At 32.1% G+C, this 16,063-nt stretch overlaps 1 pseudogene; it reads right to left on the bottom strand.

Annotated features, from left to right (window-relative positions):
* Positions 1 to 278: 278 nt before the first annotated feature.
* Positions 279 to 14,237, bottom strand: LOC105251099 (annotated as a pseudogene).
* Positions 14,238 to 16,063: the final 1,826 nt, after the last annotated feature.

Here is a 16,063-nt window from a genome sequence, read left to right as displayed (position 1 = left end):
AAACAGTTACTTTATATATATATACATACATATAAATTATAATTCAATTTACTTATTATATGAAGACAGATCTATATTATATGTGTAACAGAAAAAATAATTATTTGAATAAAAAGAATAAAATTATGGAGAATAAGTTAGAGAGATATTAATGTAAGGAATGTAAAATAATATTTTATAATTTATTCTCAACTAAAAAACAGAAAAAGAGAAAGTTTCTGATAAATTTTAAAATTAATATCAGGAATAAATAAACATATATATGTATCCGTCTTGCAATTGTTACAGTTAATTATAATTGTTTTATAATTTTAATTTTTCTTTTATATTAGATGGTTGAAATGAGGCCAGTATGTCCAACTATTCTTTGTGCTTCGTTATCTTTTCTTGAACATATTTGAATACGTTCTCTTCAAATTCATTTCTTACAAATTGGCTTATCTGAAAGCATATTATATTTATATTAATTAAAAATTTAATGCAATATTATATAATAAAATATAATACGACTTCAGTTAAATGTTTTAGCACTCTACTAATATGCTAACTAAATCAATGTAAAACATATAGAAAAATATATAATTATTGTTATTGTTTGAAATAAATTCTCATCTTTTGTTTATATCATTTCATCAAATTTTTGAAAATACATTTATTACATATATTTAATAAAACTAAAAATATTTTTTCATTTAAATTATGAATTTTTGATAACAAGCATTCGATCGAAAAAGTAAAAAACCTACAATTTTTGATAAAAATAGAGATAAATAAATTTATATATAAATAAATAAAAATATAAAATTTAAAATAATAAAATTTACTTCCTCAAGTTTGTCTTTAGAATACACGTTGTTAATTATATTATTTAATGCCATATTCAAAGTGTACCTTCTACAAAAAAATTAAAAGGTTTATAATAAATAAATACAAAAATCAATATATGTTTAACAATGAATATAAAATACCTTGGAATAATTTTTTTATAATTTGTTAATATATAGTCGATCACTACATTCTTTGCGTGTTTCTTGATAATAGAAATATAAATTACATAGTAATCAAAATTTGGCATTGTATTTTTCGGTACAGATATGTTCAGAAAATTAATTATATCAGAATATCAGAATTTTCAGAGCAAAACAAGTACGTCAAAACCTTTCTGTCTGATGTATTTACTATACACACACATCGTGTAACTTATTCCAAGTAGAAGCGTTTGCTTCCATCAAGCCTTTACAATATATCCATTCTTTTAAATTTGAAGAAATTGTATAATATATATAAAAAAACCAATGTGTGTGTATGACACACACACACACACACACACACACACACACACACACACACACACACATCTATATATATAAGTGCCGTCCGTCTGTCTGTCTGATCGCAAACTACTCTCACATTTATGAATCGATTTGGATGAAACAGGTATCAAAATTTTGCAAATTTTTCGGGGAAGGCTGCTATATGATTTTTAAGGCATTGACCCACCCACGCAACCACCAACGCGCATGCGCATTTATGGACCGATTTTTACGTAATTAGTACCCAAATTTCGCAAATCTTTGGGAGATGATTACTAGGAGGTTTTTAGAAATAAAAATCCCATGGACGTTCGCCTAAATTTTGTAAATTTTACGAGGATAACTACTGGGGGGCATTGTGCAAGTTAGAAACAATGTTTATTTGAAAATCTATTTCAATTAGATTACGGACGAACGCAACCACCCCCGCGTCCACCGTAGCGCATGCGCATTTATGGCCTGATTTTTACGCACGCATTCGGATTTGTAGACCGATTTTTACCAGAGATTGGTACCAAAATTTCGCAAATATCAATATCAATTCGGATGTCATGTGCTATGACAATTAATAAATCCCAAGGACAAACTTTGGAAAAAGTTGGAATATATTTGCCACATCCCGTATTTGTTCATGGTCAACTTTATGTGGCATTTTCGAGAGCAACCAAAAAAGAAAGTGTAAAAATTAAGATTGATGAATTTAGCAATCAAGGACATCTCATTAGAAAAGGTCAAAAATGTTTTACAAAAAATGTCATACACAGAGAGATTTTGTGAATTGAGAAATTTGAAGTATGTGATATCCGGAAGGAAAAGAACAATTTAAAAAAAAGAGGGTGGATTTTCGTACAGCGCAGACTTAGTCTGTCGGAGCATATACAGGGTGTCCCATTTTAATCCATCCAATCGAATATCTCGAAAACCAAGCTTGAAAGAGAAAAATGTTTCAGACAAAAGTTGTATGGTTTCTAGGGGGACATAAGATGGTACCATTGGTTTGACCTTGAAGAGTTATTTGAAGGTCACATGAAGGTCACCTTCAATTTCTTAAATGGAATCTACATTACATATTCTTGTAGCTTATCTCGAGAGCTTTCCAAAACACTATAATAAAATATTTTTTTATTGAGTACTTTTCGAGTTATAAAGCTTGAAATCATTTCTTAATTTAACATAAACCGTAATATATCTAGTAAAATATTCATTTTTCGATTATCTTGCTTTAATACTTTTATGTACAAAATAATGAGAGGAATCAATTGGTGTAAAGAAAACACATAGTTGTTTCAAAGAAAAAATATGTAATTGTTAATTGCAAATTACATATTTTTTCTTAAAAATAACTATGTGTTTTCTTTACACCAATTGATTCCTCTCATTATTTTGTACATAAAAGTATTAAAGCAAGATAATCGAAAAATGAATATTTTACTAGATATATTACGGTTTATGTTAAATTAAGAAATGATTTCAAGCTTCATAACTCGAAAAGTACTCAATAAAAAAATATTTTATTATAGTGTTTTGGAAAGCTCTCGAGATAAGCTACAAGAATATGTAATGAGAAAATGTAGATTCCATTTAAGAAATTGAAGGTGACCTTCATGTGACCTTCAAATAACTCTTCAAGGTCAAATCAATGGTACCATCTTATGTCCCCCTAGAAATCATACAACTTTTGTCTGAAACATTTTTCTCTTTCAAGCTTGGTTTTCGAGATATTCGATTGGATGGATTAAAATGGGACACCCTGTATATGTAAAGAATAAATTAAAAGATTAAATAATGTATTAAATTTAAAGATTTAAAAATAGATTATTAATATATATTATTAAAGAAAACTTTTCGGCGAGCGCAAAAAAAGAAAAGATATATAATATTTAAAAAAATTAGACAAAAATCAGACTTTGAAGCCCGCGCTTGGCGCGGGCTGAAAACCTGGTATGTGTGTGTGTGTGTGCGTGTGTGTGTGCGTGCGCGCGTGCGTACGTGCGTGCGTGCGTGTGTGTGTGTGCGTGTGTGTGCGTGTGCGTGCGTGCGTGCGTGCGTGCGTGCATGCGTGCGTGCGTGCGTGCGTGCGTGCGTGCGTGCGTGCGTGCGTGCGTGTGTGTGTGTGTGTGTGTGTGTGTGTGTGTGTGTGTGTGTGTGTGTCTAAAATTCTATTAATTTGTTAACTTATTAATTTATTAATTTATGTCATATGTATTTTTATAATAATTTATTAGACCTAATTAGAATTTAATGACTAGAACAAAATTACTTATGTGTCGTAGGATCTGTGAAATATTTATTCAGTTTAACAGTGGCCATGTTCTTGCATTCAGAATGACCGAAAGTACATGCCCATTTTAAAGCTCCAATTCTTTTAAGTTTCATAAGATCATTCTCGGTAGGATCTTCTTCATATCCTACGTTCTTAATAAGTCCTTCCAAAAGTTTGAGCATATATGACTAGAAAAATTATATAATAATTTTAATTTTATAACGGTTTACAATTGATATGAAAAATCAATGTATGTTTGATATACAAAATCAAACACGCTCAAACACGTGCGCGTTCATATACGTGTACATATATTTTTTCATCTTAAGTAATTATATTACTAATAAGTAATTTCAAATTATTAAAGGATTGTAGAAAAATTGTAGTCGACCAAACTAGCCAGAAATTTAGTTTATTATTACGACGTTTCGACCATATGGTTGTGATCCTTATCAAGTACATACTGCAAAGATTATAAATTGATAAATTAATTGACAGTTTCAATATATAACACGCTCAACAAATTAAAATGTAACAATGTTAGTATACCGAAGCCAAAAAAATCAGAAGAACGGCATAGACAATGATCTTATAAATTGCACAAATCACATTAACAAAACGTTATTTATGAAAAGATTTAAATTAGAGAGAAATTGATGTGTCCGTGAGAGACTTCGTCAAGAGACTAAAAACAAACACTATGAGACGGGACTATGTGACCTTTATTATTTTATCGTAAATATTATTTAAATTATCTGTGTCTTTCTGTAGGTTGATTAAATTATTATTAAATTTTTTGATGAAAAACATCTCAGCAATTTCTCTCTTTCGAACATATTTTTCGTTATGCAAAATATTAGGTTTCGACCAGTCAAAATCGTGTCTAAATTCTAATCTATGTTTGCTAATAACCGAATGATTAGATTCGTGTAATTTTATATTGTTGCAATGTTCTTTTAATCGCGTACATAAATGTCTTTTTGTTTGCCCGATGTATGACAAATTGCAATCTTTACAATTTAATTTATATACAACACCTGTCTTATCATTATTCTGTAAATTATCTTTACCACGTCTAATTAAATTATTTAGTTTTTTAGTTATTTTGTAGACGACGTTAAAACCGCTATTTTTCAGAAGGCGATACAAATCATGACTCGAATTCTCCACATATGATATTGAAATAAATTGAGTCTTGCCAGAACCAGCAAGGTTCACGTCAACTGTATCATTAAGATCACGATTATTTAAAAAATTAACTCTTTTTTGAATGTGTCTGTGTATTATATGTTCAGGAAAACAATTACTGATTAAAGTGTCAAATACTAATTTGATATTTTCTTGCCAGAAGCAGTCGTTAGATAATAGAATAGCATGGTCAACTAAATTATATATAGTGTTGATTTTATATTTTAACGGGTGGTTAGAATGATAGTTAATGTACCTTCCTGACCATGTCGGTTTCCTAAACCAGTTAGTAATCAGAGTATTCCCGGACCGAATGACTTTGACGTTCAAAAAACTAATCGATGAATCAGCTTCAATTTCATATGTAAATTTCAAGCGTTCATGATAGTTATTAAAGCTTCTTAAAATTTCATTAATTCTTTCACGTGGTACTATTGCAAAAACGTCGTCTACAAATCTATAATACGTAGGTACAGTAAAACTTAATGAGTCTAAGCAATATGTCTCCAAGTCGTCCATCACCATATCAGCCAGGATAGGTGACAATGGAGAACCCATAGGACTGCCGAAGATCTGTTCATAAAAACGTCCGTTAAATGAAAAGCAGGTTGAATCTAAAATCGTCTCTACAGCAAACAAAAATTGAAATAAGTTAAATTTAGTATTTTTCGAAATGTCATCCCAACGCCTTCTTATGGCGTTAATAACTAGCTCTTTGGGAACATTTGTAAATAGAGACGTTACATCCAGAGAAACCATGACATTCTCTTCACTGATAACTGTGTTCTTTATATTATCAGCAAAGGACCAACCATCTTTGACGTAAGAATTTGGTTTCTTTATTGATTTATATAAGATGTTGTGGATGTATCTCGAGATGTTATATACCGGGCTTCCCAGAGCTGATACAATAACTCTCAACGGAAAACCATCCTTATGGATCTTCGGCAGACCATAACAACGCAGTAAATTACCGTTCGTGCAATTTAAATGCTTATACGTCATTTCGGTTATCAAGTTATTAGTGAACCAAGATTTGACTAACCCATTGATTCTGCTAGTTAATTTGTTTAAAGGGTCCTTTTTTAATTCTTTGTACGTGGTTTGGTCCTTCAGCAGCATGTCCATATTGTCAAAGTAATCTTTTTTATCCATAGCCACGGTAATCTGACCCTTGTCAGCTCTCGTGACCATAATATCGTTATTATCGCGTAAAAATCTCTTAGAAGCGTTAAATAAGTTAAGGATGTATCTGTCACCATAATTAATATGTGTCTTGGTGGAGAGGAACCTTTGGAGAATGTTTGCCACGGAAATCCTGGTTATTTCAATGGAATCAGTGGGTAAAATATTACTCTTTTCTTCAAAGTTTTTGACGACATCCAGAACGTAATTAGTACGATCATTATTGTGATCTTGTACAATAGGCAATGCAAAACTGTCACCGAGGCTCAACAAATCAGAAACCGTGTCTGGTATGTTTTTGCTGCTTAGGTTCACAAACCACTTAGACTTATCGATGTTTGAAAAAGGCTGCCTACAAGTGTTGTATTTTAATTTCAAATTGTTGAACTTCTTGATCAAGATGTTTTTTACACTGACATCAAAGGATGTGAGTCTCTGTTTATTAAGTACAAAAAATTCCTTCACCAAATCGTGTGGTAAGCATTGAAAGAGACATTTTTCAACGTTTTTAACTTTGCTTTGTAAGTAATTCAAATTTATGTAATTTTAAAAAAGCAAATCAGTATAAGTTGTTGAACTTTGAGATCGAAGATCAAAACATAAAATTTATATTACTCATTACAAATGTAAATATTATTATAAATGTAAATAAATTTATATTATACATTATAAATGTAAATATTATAAAGAGTATGTACAAAATAAAGATAAAAATAAAAATTTATAGAAAATAAATAGAAATTAAAAATATGTAACAATAATGATAAATTATTAATTATAAATTTAATGATTACTGGTCTCCATGAATAGAAAAGTAAATCCGTATTTAAAAATTTTATATTAAATTAATATTAAAGTATATATTAAAGTAAAAATAAAAAATATAAATAAAATTAAAGGCTCTCGAAATTAACAAAATAAATTAAAATATTGATAGGCCATAAGGAGCCAAACGCGGATGTAAGACGTGTTCTTTTTAAATCATTATCCAAGAGAACGATCAAATTAAACGGTCATCTTTAATACCAAACGTTTCGAACTCAATTCGAGCCTTCTTCAGTGATTCTGAACAAAACAAAAAAGAACCACATGAGATATATACATTAAAACGCAGTCAATCATAATAAAATACGGAAGAAACATAGTCATCATACGTGCATGATCGTTGAGAGAAAACGCGAGCTCATCAAGGCAAGTCAACTCGAAGGAAGCCAGACATACATGGTTCTTTAAACGGTGCAAGGCGCAAAAAGCAATGCACTAAACAAATAAATATAATATGAAAACGTCGTAAAAAAAAAAAAAAAAAAAAAAAAAAATAGTCAAAAATATGCAACTATAGCTCACTCGGCATCGAGAAGACGTGACAAAGACGAACACGAACACTTTGCGCGCACATAGCCGATTAGACAACAGATTTAACTGCCAACGGTGAAAAGGCAGTTACGCGTAATCAATAATAACAATACCGCATGTACAGAGGACGAAAGCAATCAACGTACAACAATCGCAATCAAATCTTCGATATATTATCGATTATCGATAGACAAGAAGCATTCAGCTTTAAGGTGTCGTTCTGGAGATTTAATGCATTTCTTTGACGTTTAATATGGATCATCTCCGATATCAATCTCCTCCCCAGAAATGCCTCCTCATCCAAAATCTCAACGCCATCAAAATCGAGCGTGTGATCCAGAGCTCTGTGTTCGGCAATGACAGACGTGAGGTTCTTTTTATGTTCCTTGAGCCTGGTCTTCAACAAACGTCCCGTTTGTCCCACATAAGAAGCGTTGCAATCCATGCAGTTGATCTTATAGACTATGTTGTTGCGAGAGTCCTTATCTAACCTGTCTTTGCCAACTTTAATGAAACGGCGCAAATTATTTATTCCAGTGTAGGAAAGTTTCACCTCTAGATCTCTAACGCATTGTCGGAAACGTTCGGAAAAGTTCTTAACGTACGGAACATTGAAATATGAGATCCTCCCCCCTCCACCCACACCGTCAACCTCATTGTTATCTACAGTCAAAGTATTATCCAATCTATTGTTGAATCTATGCAATAAAATATTAAGTCGGTCAACAATTGTGCTGAAAATAAAAGGGAGAGGATACCCATTATTCAAGAGAATGTCAAGAGGACTAGAGGTCTAGAGGTGAAACTTTCCTACACTGGAATAAATAATTTGCGCCGTTTCATTAAAGTTGGCAAAGACAGGTTAGATAAGGACTCTCGCAACAACATAGTCTATAAGATCAACTGCATGGATTGCAACGCTTCTTATGTGGGACAAACGGGACGTTTGTTGAAGACCAGGCTCAAGGAACATAAAAAGAACCTCACGTCTGTCATTGCCGAACACAGAGCTCTGGATCACACGCTCGATTTTGATGGCGTTGAGATTTTGGATGAGGAGGCATTTCTGGGGAGGAGATTGATATCGGAGATGATCCATATTAAACGTCAAAGAAATGCATTAAATCTCCAGAACGACACCTTAAAGCTGAATGCTTCTTGTCTATCGATAATCGATAATATATCGAAGATTTGATTGCGATTGTTGTACGTTGATTGCTTTCGTCCTCTGTACATGCGGTATTGTTATTATTGATTACGCGTAACTGCCTTTTCACCGTTGGCAGTTAAATCTGTTGTCTAATCGGCTATGTGCGCGCAAAGTGTTCGTGTTCGTCTTTGTCACGTCTTCTCGATGCCGAGTGAGCTATAGTTGCATATTTTTGACTATTTTTTTTTTTTTTTTTTTTTTTTTTTTACGACGTTTTCATATTATATTTATTTGTTTAGTGCATTGCTTTTTGCGCCTTGCACCGTTTAAAGAACCATGTATGTCTGGCTTCCTTCGAGTTGACTTGCCTTGATGAGCTCGCGTTTTCTCTCAACGATCATGCACGTATGATGACTATGTTTCTTCCGTATTTTATTATGATTGACTGCGTTTTAATGTATATATCTCATGTGGTTCTTTTTTGTTTTGTTCAGAATCACTGAAGAAGGCTCGAATTGAGTCCGAAACGTTTGGTATTAAAGATGACCGTTTAATTTGATCGTTCTCTTGGATAATGATTTAAAAAGAACACGCCTTACATCCGCGTTTGGCTCCTTATGGTCTATCAATATTTTAATTTATTTTGTTAATTTCGAGAGCCTTTAATTTTATTTATATTTTTTATTTTTATTTTATTACTGCGCTGGCTGAAAATATGCGCTTTTCAATTTTTTTCAAATTTATTAGTTTCTATTTTGGTTGTGGGACTGTATCGTATTTAAAGAAATGGATTTTAATTAGCAAACAGTTATCCAGATTAAGTTTACGCATTATTTTTTTGAGGAAATGTATTAGTCATAATTTAGTGCCGCAGCATTTAAATTTTTGTATGCGTTATCATAATGACCTACACCATTCCGTATCGCGTAGACGACATACTATTTTGAGAGCCAAGTTCATTAGAGATATACTAAGGAATGAAATTAGTGATGCGCATAGACACATCCGAGCATTACGCCGCGAGTTGTTTGTTGTGGTTCGTTCCATAGCCAACAGCTTACCAATATCTTTTTGCAACAATTTTTTTGCTAGACAGAATGTATTTCAGCGTGCGTTCTATCTCCGTGAAAGTGTAAATTTAGACAGGAAGTTTAATTGGCTGTTAAATAAGAAATTCAAGGAAATGCAGAGGGATATTCGTCCTATTCGTTATTTTTGTGCGCTTCCGGATGGCCATGCCTTGGATTTGACGCCTCATGTTGGCCAACCTTTGTCAAAATCCACGGGTGTGAATTTTTCCTTTAACCCTCATCCTTCTTCCTCGCCCATTTTCATCGACATTGATCCTTCTTCTTTCTCACCACGTGTTTCTTCTTTCTCTGAACTAAGAAAGGAATGGTTCGTTAATTTGTCTTCTTCGATCATACCTGAAGTAGTACAACTCCTATTACAACTGGGAGAGAAATTTTGTTTGCCGGTTGTTGACAAAGAAAGAACTATTGTCGATTTATTAAAGAGTGTGGAGTTCAATATCAATAAACTGCCCACAGAGGTTCGCACGATGGTGAGGAAGAGATCTTTTCCGATAATAAATAGCTTTCACAATTCCATCCTACACAGGTCTCCTTCTGATAAAGTTATTCTAAAGTCACTTAACGCCACCAAAAAATTCACAAGAGACAATCCGGACATTCTGTTCACTAGAGCAGATAAGGGTAATATAACAGTCGCGTTGAATAAGGACGACTATCTCTCCAACATGTCAGTTCTGCTAGCGGATGAAAATACGTATAAAGTATTGAACAAGAGTCCGATTAAAAAATTAACTAGCAATCTTCATGATCTCTTAGTGAGGTGGAGATCGCGCGATTACATCTCCGTTGCGAAATATAGATCTTTGAATTGTACAGATGGTGTCTTACCGAGGGCTTATGGGCTGCCAAAAATTCATAAGAAAAACAACCCTTTACGTGTTATAGTCTCATGTAAGAACACACCACTCTATGGTCTCGCCAAGTTTTTACACGATATTATTTACAAGTCTGTTCCGCGACCGGACAGCCAAGTTATTAACAGCGCTCAAGTGGTGGATAGACTGAATGGCAGACGTATTGATGACAATATAAAATTGATCTCGTTAGACGTCATCTCATTATTCACGAATATACCGTTGGATCTGGCGATTGATAGCCTGTCGAATAGATGGGACTATATAGGAGGCAATTGTCAGATACCTCGTGATGAGTTTTTAACAGCAGTTCGCTTCGTCTTGAACTCTACATTTTTTATGTTCAACGGCGTCTGCTATCAACAAACATTTGGCACACCCATGGGCTCTCCTCTTTCGCCGATTATCGCTGATATCACGCTCCAAGATCTAGAGTCGAAGGCCATCGCGACTCTACCAGTGGATCTCCCATTCTGCTTTAGATATGTTGACGACGTTGTGTTGGCGGCTCCCTCCTCAATGCTTAACACCATTCTGAACACGTTCAACTCGTTCCACACAAGGATGCAGTTCACCATGGAGGAGGGTGTCGACAATCGCCTGAATTTCCTTGACGTCACCATTATTTTAGAGCATGGACTTATTTATTTCAACTGGTTTCATAAACCGACTTTTTCGGGGAGATACTTCCACTTTGAGTCGCGACACCCCCTTTGCCAAAAGAGGGGCACGATAATCGGTCTAACCGATAAAGTTTTTCGGCTTTCTCATCCGAGATTTCATAAGGAGAATTTCGAATTCATTATTGACATTCTCTTGAATAATGGGTATCCTCTCCCTTTTATTTTCAGCACAATTGTTGACCGACTTAATATTTTATTGCATAGATTCAACAATAGATTGGATAATACTTTGACTGTAGATAACAATGAGGTTGACGGTGTGGGTGGAGGGGGGAGGATCTCATATTTCAATGTTCCGTACGTTAAGAACTTTTCCGAACGTTTCCGACAATGCATTAGAGATCTAGAGGTGAAACTTTCCTACACTGGAATAAATAATTTGCGCCGTTTCATTAAAGTTGGCAAAGACAGGTTAGATAAGGACTCTCGCAACAACATAGTCTATAAGATCAACTGCATGGATTGCAACGCTTCTTATGTGGGACAAACGGGACGTTTGTTGAAGACCAGGCTCAAGGAACATAAAAAGAACCTCACGTCTGTCATTGCCGAACACAGAGCTCTGGATCACACGCTCGATTTTGATGGCGTTGAGATTTTGGATGAGGAGGCATTTCTGGGGAGGAGATTGATATCGGAGATGATCCATATTAAACGTCAAAGAAATGCATTAAATCTCCAGAACGACACCTTAAAGCTGAATGCTTCTTGTCTATTGATAATCGATAATATATCGAAGATTTGATTGCGATTGTTGTACGTTGATTGCTTTCGTCCTCTGTACATGCGGTATTGTTATTATTGATTACGCGTAACTGCCTTTTCACCGTTGGCAGTTAAATCTGTTGTCTAATCGGCTATGTGCGCGCAAAGTGTTCGTGTTCGTCTTTGTCACGTCTTCTCGATGCCGAGTGAGCTATAGTTGCATATTTTTGACTATTTTTTTTTTTTTTTTTTTTTTTTTTTACGACGTTTTCATATTATATTTATTTGTTTAGTGCATTGCTTTTTGCGCCTTGCACCGTTTAAAGAACCATGTATGTCTGGCTTCCTTCGAGTTGACTTGCCTTGATGAGCTCGCGTTTTCTCTCAACGATCATGCACGTATGATGACTATGTTTCTTCCGTATTTTATTATGATTGACTGCGTTTTAATGTATATATCTCATGTGGTTCTTTTTTGTTTTGTTCAGAATCACTGAAGAAGGCTCGAATTGAGTCCGAAACGTTTGGTATTAAAGATGACCGTTTAATTTGATCGTTCTCTTGGATAATGATTTAAAAAGAACACGCCTTACATCCGCGTTTGGCTCCTTATGGTCTATCAATATTTTAATTTATTTTGTATATATTAAAGACTCACCCGTTTGTTGTAAATTGTCGATAATCCAATCATTTGAATCAATTCCATCAATCGTTATATATCGATCTTGCGGTTTTAGCCAATGAGTGGGTAAGGTATTAGAAAAATCAGGATTTGTTTGCGTAGCAAAAGTCAAAGGTATCCACTATTTATTATCATTGACGTTCTCACCTTCATTTTTCGAAACACACACACACAAAATGTTCTTGCGTTAGTATTATCTCATTGGTAGCTTTCTTTCGAGTCACATGTACTATAGGGAAATCCGATTGTTTTATCCAAGTATCCATTACCTCTTTCAATCTATAAACATTATGCGGCACATCTGATTTATCTAGCACTGCTTGCAAAGCGTTCCATAAATCATCGGAAGTAGCCAAACTGAACTGCCTAACTTATAAAAGATGAAAGATAGATTTGTTAAGAGAATTATAATGCAATAAGTTATATAAATATTGATAAATCTACAATTAATACTGTCAAATATCTTATACCGAAGCATTGAAAATGTAATAATGATTAATTTTTTTTATTCTGAATAAGATTAGAAAATATTTTCTAAAATTCTTAGGGATTATCTGTAAACGCATTCTATTTATATCATTTTATAAGTTATTTTTGTTTAAAAGTTTTAGTAGAAAATTTTTTATTTTCTGATAATTATTAAATAGTTGTGTTGTTTATTGAAAAATGTAAAATATTGTTCAATTAAAAATGTAAAAAATAGTTTCACTTATATTATGTTTTATTGATAGATTTATTATATGAACAATTTAGCGATAAAAATAACGAGAAACATCAGTTTAAACTTTTTACTTTTAAGTTGAATTACTATTACACTGAATTTCAGTAAAAAATTGGTAGATAAATATATTACTTACTGCGTATGCAAATATTTAATAAGACCATTTCGAAAAACCTCATCAGTAATTATATGTTGTAACATGCGCACTATAGCGGGCGCTGAAATGATAATAAATAAATACAAAAGTCGATATGTGATAAACTACATCTATAAATTAGCATCTATAAATTTGTGAACATAGCTAATAAAAGAAATTGAGCATTGTAATAAAGAGTACATTTTAACAGTAAAAAATATATTTTATTTTATTGTTTTTTTTACTTTAGATCATCTCATGTTCAGAAATTTGAGGATGATTTATTTACACTATCTTACCCTTGCCGTAACTGGAGTCAAAGAAAAGTGATTTAATTTCTTCGGGTCTATTAACTTCTAATATAATTGAGTTTACATTCATATCAATATCTTTATGAAGAATTGTTCGCTGATCATGAACGACAAAGTATTCCATTATTCGCCAATCAACGAACATCTGAAATATACATAAGTTTTAATTTCAATTAATTAAAATTGGATTGAAATTAAAAAATTCAATATTAAAAATTAATAATAAAGTATCAGTTACTACGACATGTAATAATATCAATGTTTTTAGAGAAATGTGTTTTAAATCTGTTTTTAAATTCTTAAATAGTCATAATCTAAAATTATTAGAAATTATTGGAGAGATTACTACGACCAGAGAGATACAATAGTTTTTCATATAGTAAATCATGAATGATTTAACTGTGTTATAGTATATTGAATTTAAGAAGCGTTTTTGCGAAAGTGCTTACCTACATTCAAACAAAACTTGCAATAATGAACCTGATTGAGAATATATAGTTCGAAATACGTCACAAATCTTTCACTTAACCATATCTGAGACCATCATAATGGAGTGACTACATTACTAAGCCATTGATGCGCCATTTCATGTGTTGTAGTCACTGCTACATTTATTTTATCAGATATTGCATTGACACTTTCATTGTATGCAAAGTATGTTTCACTAAAATAATATTATATAAATGTTAATATTATATAAATGTTCATGTCAATATATTTTATAATGACGTAATCTAATATAAAACATTTTATATATGTTTATTTTTTAAGAGGTGGATATCCGACCGTGCCACCTCCACGCGGTACACCTTAGATAACGCGCCGGCGATAATTAAACTTTGAAGATTCGTAACTCAGAAAGATCTCAAGCAAAAAGGGTTTGTAACCAGTGTTTCAGAAACGTCTTGACACCAGCTTTAAGAATATGTAATAGAAAATAGGAGTTTCCATTTAAGATTTCAAAGTTGACCTTCACGGTGTCCTTCAAGGTCACATGAAGGTCATTTTAATATAATCATATAATAGACCATTTCATATACTAAAACTTTTGTATGGAACATTTTCTTCCATAATCATTATTTTCCAAGATATTTGACCGTTACAGAACTTTCTCCCATCAGATATACATGCATTTATGAAATTACAATATTAAATACACACACACACAATTTCACATTAAATCATATATTTTAGATAGTATTTAAAAATTATAGCATATTATAAGAATATAATGATAATAAACGTAGCAAATATATAATAATATATAATAAATAATAAAAAATAATAATATATATGATATTAGAAAATACATTCATATACTAATATTTACTTACACATCATATTTCCTTCCTCATTTATATAAGATGATATGAAAAATCCTTCCAAGTCTTTATGTAAAAACCAACATATCGCATTTTTAAAATATAATTTCCAGGTGACAGTTTATCATTGAAATTAAGAACTAAAAATTGTGTTATATTGTCATAATTATGCGTTGTCGGTGTATAGACAATACCATTGTTATCAAACAACCATGTCTCCGCTTCGTTTATTGTCAATTCCAAAACATGTAAACTCAAGTTTTGCGTTACATGACGAATTATGATGTTAACATTGGATTCTCCTTCAAAGGTAAAATTATCTTCCACAATGTACGGTATTAACTTAATATTGTAATGAACTACATTATCTGATAAACTGTAATTAATCACCGAATCATTGCTTGAATCTTCCTGAACAGAAATCAAATCGTTGCTTGAATCATACAAAATCACTGTCGCAGTAAATATGAGGCTAATATTTATTAAAAATTTCAAAATAGCCATGTCAAGTCTCCTTTCGAATATCTGTACAAAAATATTTTTAGAATAAAAATAATATAATGTAAACTGTAATTTTGCTTTTATATTTTATTTTATATGAGTTTTAGAGACCATAAGATCTTAACATAAAGATCTTATTATAAAAATAATGATGGCAAAAGTAACAGTAAAATAATAAAATACAAAATAAAACAGTAAAACAAAATAGTACAATAAAATAATAAAATAGATAATAATAATAAATAATAAATAAAGAAACAATACATATAATATTTTAGAAGAAACTTTCAAATTTCAATATCTATTCATATAACTGATTGCTATTTTACTTACGAAATGAAATTGAGACTGTGAATTTGTGTGTTTTATTATTTGGTCTTCTCTGATCAAGATATCATCCGTTAGTGACGAACTCCATGAAATTAAAGCCGTTTGCCGTTTAAAGTTACGGGAAAGGTCTGTTATTTTCGACCTCAACAAAGTTATATGGCATCGTTAAATATATTTATGTTGTTGTTTTCGCTTTGTTTTCAACTTTGTAGTTTAAAACAGAGTCAAACAAACAATCAAAAAGAAACTGAAATATTAATATGTTGTAA

The sequence above is a fragment of the Camponotus floridanus genome, unplaced genomic scaffold (assembly GCF_003227725.1).
Source record: "Camponotus floridanus strain SB8 unplaced genomic scaffold, Cflo_v7.5 scaffold51, whole genome shotgun sequence".
Lineage (NCBI taxonomy): Eukaryota > Metazoa > Arthropoda > Insecta > Hymenoptera > Formicidae > Camponotus > Camponotus floridanus.
This window is presented reverse-complemented; position numbering and strand designations above follow the sequence as displayed.